This window comes from Aphis gossypii, chromosome X (genome assembly GCF_020184175.1).
Source record: "Aphis gossypii isolate Hap1 chromosome X, ASM2018417v2, whole genome shotgun sequence".
NCBI lineage: Eukaryota > Metazoa > Arthropoda > Insecta > Hemiptera > Aphididae > Aphis > Aphis gossypii.
The window spans coordinates 58,764,677-58,769,356 of record NC_065533.1 but is presented as its reverse complement, the minus strand read 5'-3'; the positions used below and the strand labels follow the sequence as shown (position 1 = coordinate 58,769,356).

At 33.3% G+C, this 4,680-nt stretch overlaps 1 pseudogene; it reads right to left on the bottom strand.

The window, feature by feature from the left end:
• Window positions 1-3,954: 3,954 nt before the first annotated feature.
• LOC126552563 (52 kDa repressor of the inhibitor of the protein kinase-like) lies at window positions 3,955-4,680 on the bottom strand (annotated as a pseudogene).

The window sequence follows — 4,680 nt, the reverse complement described above, 5'->3', positions numbered from 1 at the left end:
CTATATCATCATCAGAGTGTGAGCGTGTGTTCAGTTCTATGAATAACATTGTTACTTCAAAAAGAAATGCATTGTCAACTACAAACATGTCATCGTTATTATATATACACTGTATTGGTCCTCCTGTTAATTTATTTGAACCAAGCTGTTATGTTATATCTTGGATACGCAGTGGTAATAGATCAGCTGACGAAGTATGTTGTCCAAAAAGAAATGTAAACGATGAAGAACATACTTATCAAAATATGTGGTCTCTTTTTAATAAAAATCAATAAATATTAATTTTTTCTTCTAAGATATTATATTATTATTTAATAAAATATATTATATTTATACCTGTTGGATTTAAAAATGTGTTGCTGAAAAGTGGTATTCAAAATGTATGTAAGGTATGAGTTGGAGGGGGGTATGGGAGGCAAAGCCCCCTACGAGTCTGTGTTAAATAATTTTGCACTTGGAACGCAGTTTTTAAATTGTTAGATTGAGCTCCTCTACTTAATTTTTCCCAATTCGAGCACTGGAGTCAGTTAGACTAAGTCAGTGTTGTCACTTGCTCTACGGTAGCTAAGTACTTGTGCTTACGGTAACGAAAGCCTTTTCATTTATTGTTTTAACAAATTAGTAAACGTATAAATTGTCTTATTAATTTATTGTTAACTTATATACCTCAACTCTCCAACCTACGACGGAACGTGCATTCGTCGTAAAAGAAGCGTGCAGTAACTATCACTGGTTACTACATAAAATTTGGTGTCAGGTGTGGGGTCATACTTCATCAAACGAAAATTTTTGAGTCAAATCAAAAATAAGTACTTTGAGACCCACCGACGAAACCACGTTCACGACAGGAAGGGGAACAGAGAGAATTCAAGCAAGCGGTCTAGTCCAGGGAGGACAGAAATCAAATTCCAGAAGGACGGAAGTCAATTTTTCAAACGATCCACGGTTAAAGATGCAAGCTCTGTAAGTCATTTGAATAATATATTATTATAGTATATTGTATGTCTGACAGAGATACCACAAATTGGCAAGTAGTATCATATAACCCGGAAACATTTAAAATAAAAATGGTTAATCCAGAAAAGTTAAATTTACAAGGGGCAACCGCATTGGTTCCTGCTTTCTCGGGAGGAACAGAGTCCGATTTAATTTCTTTCGTGGCTAAATGCGAGTTCATTTTTAACAATAATTCCGATGCTATTAAACCTAATATATTAGAAGCGATACTGGCACAATTAACGGGTAAAGCATTATCGGCCGTGAGGTATAAAAAAATTACTACCTGGGATGAATTAAAAAAATTATTTAAAACCGTTTTTGGGTCGACACATTCAGTGTCTTACTTACAAGTACAATTAAGTCAAATGCGTCAGAACGCAAAGGAATCAGTTAAAGATTTTTCTATTAGAATTGAAAAAACAGCCCATGAATTAATGAACGCGTTAACGGTAGGTAGGGACGCACTAGAATCAGAAATAATAGCTCAAACAGTGCGAGCTCACGCACTAAGCGTATTCATAGCGGGTATCCCACAAACTATCGGGTTATTATTAAAAGCGCGTAACATACAAGGTTTCGAAGAAGCCGTTTTAATTGCAATGGAAGAGGAAACAACAACAGAATTTTATAATAGCATAAACGGGTATAACAAAACACCGAATTATAAAACTAATAAAATTGATAAAAAAAGCGCGATTAAATGCCATCGTTGTGAGAAATATGGTCATTATGCTAATGAATGTAGAACGAGCGAGCATAAATTAGCTACTTTCAAGAATCCGAATAATGGACAAAGTCCAAAGACCGAATTTAAACGCGAATATTCTAGTAAATTCTGTAAATATTGTAGAAAAGCGAATCACGATATAAGCGAGTGTCGTAAATTAAAACGTAACGAACAAGATAAAACCGTAGAAAGAAATGGTCAGGAAAATCACGATAGGTCTATCAGTGAAATACAATCGGGAAGTAACGTTCGTATTATAACACCAATAACACAGGAACATATTACGTGTTTTTCGGATAAATTTGTTAAAAACGAAATTAAATTTTTAATTGATAGTGGTTCGGAAATGAACATTATAAAGATTTCAAGTTTAAAAGGAAACATAATCGTGAATGAAAAAGATAAAAAAAAGATTAAGGGCATTAATGCAAGTCCAGTAGAAACAGTAGGATCTGTGGTAATTCCAATTTACATTAACAAACAACTTTTTACAGTTAAATTCGATATTGTATACGATGATTTTCCAATACCTGAAGCAGGTATAATAGGCATAACATTTTTGAAATTAAACAAAGTCGTTCTAGATTGGGATAAGGAAATTTTAATAATACCAGAAAAAAAAGAAATCGATAATAACGCGTTAATTATTCCACCGCGAAGTAACTGCGTTTTACAAATTAGAGCGGACGAACAAATTAAACACGAATTTATTACGATAAAAAAATACGAGATTAACGAGGACGTAATTATAGCTAATAGTATCAGTCCAGTAAAAGGCGATAAAATTATAAGTAATATAGTAAATATATCGGAGCAACCATTTATTATCGATCAATTAACTACGAGTAATCTAAAGTGGGAACCTTTTAATGATTGTGTTTTTATTGCTAACGAAGAAAAATACACGGATAATAAAATTAGAAAAATTAAGGAAACTATTAAAACGGAACACCTTAACAACGAGGAACGTGATAGTATAATAGACCTTTGTAGCCGTTTTTCTGATTTATTTTTCTTTGAAGGTGATCAATTAGGCGCTACTGATATAGTTACACATAAAATTAACACTCCTAGGTGCGTTAAACCGATAAATATACGTCCATATAGGTTACCACATGCATATCAAGATGAAATAGAGAGACAAATAAAATAAATGAAGGAAGCTAATATTATACGTGACTCGGTATCACCGTTTAATTTTCCTTTGGTAGTAGTTAAAAAGAAAAGAGATGCAGAAGGGAAGCAGAAAATGCGAGTATGCGTAGACTTTCGGAAACTTAACGAGGTCACTGAAAACGAAGCGTATGGGTTACCAAATATTCTAGAAATATTGGAATCATTAGGTTCATCAAAATACTTTTCGACTTTAGACCTTGCGAGCGGTTATCATCAAATAATGGTAGATAAGGGGGACACGCATAAAACAGCTTTTTCTACAAAATCAGGTCATTACGAGTTTTTGAGATTACCATTTGGACTTAGTTCTGCGCCTGCAACGTTTACACGGGCCATGAAAGCAATTTTAATGGGTTTAGAGGAGTTATGTGCGGCGTATCTAGATGACATCGTCGTCCATGGGTCAAGTTCACGTGACCACCAAAATAAATTCGTTTGAAATTTAAACGTCTGAGATCGCATAAACTTAAGTTACAGCCAGCGAAATGTGCATTCTTACGTAAAGAGGTGGTATATTTGGGGCATTTGATAAGCGAAAACGGGGTAACACCAGATCCGAATAAATTAAGTTGTATTAAAGATTATCCGAGACCTTTAACTGAGAAGGACGTTAAATCCTTCTTAGATTTACTTAATTATTACCGCCGATTCGTGGACAATTTCGCCAAAATTGCTAAACCTCTAACGAACTTATTGAAAAAGAATACACCATTCGTATGGACTGACAAGTGCGAAGACGCTTTCCAAGAATTAAAAAAAGCATTAATGAACCCACCTTTGTTAGTATACCCTAACTGGGAAAACGGGAATTTTAACTTAATGACGGATGCATGTCAATATGCTATTGGGGCCGTCCTTTCACAAGGGGAGGTACCAAAAGATAAACCAGTAGCTTATGCAAGTAGAACGTTAAATAAGGCCGAAACAAATTACAGTGTAATTCAAAAAGAATTGTTAGCGATCAGTGGCGTACACAGCTATTTTCAATGGGGGGGGGGCTTACATATAACAAATTATACATATATATATATTATATATTATACATTGATAAATCAAAATGATATGTTGTTTAACTAATATTTATTTTCATCATAAAACAATGTCTATTTTCCTGGGTTTTTGTCCCAACTCATCAATGACTTCTTCAGGAGTTAAATTTATATTACGGTATACCGACAACATGGTCAATCCATTTAATCTGTCCTGTGTAAATAATTATTTTTTAGTATAAAATGTAGTAAATAAGGATTAAAAATATTTATGATAAAAAACTGTTTACCTCTTTCATAGTATTTCTCAAATAAGATTTTACTCTTTTTAAATTTGAAAACATTCTTTCTGGAGTAGCTGTTGATACCGGCAATGTTCATAGAATTTTTAATAACATATGAATACTTGGGAATATCACGGGACTACAAAGTTTTAATGCATCAATTCCATTAGATGGTTTAACATTTAGACGGGCAAGTTTTAGCTTCCACATTTTAAGTTCACCAAGAGTGGTAGGCAAATCATTATGAGGCAAGTAGAATGAAACGAGAGATTCGAAATCAGCTTCATTAGAATCTTCATTGTTGTCAAATAAACAATGAAAACCTGAATAACGTAGGTATTATAAATAATATATTAATATAAATTTATGTTATTAGGAACTAACCTTTAAAAATATTTTGGTGCTCTAAGAATCTGAGCTCTAGTTGATTTATGAATGACTCAATATAAGGAATACAAATAGTAACTCTAAAATAATCTTCTGGTTCTTCGGATGATAATGATGG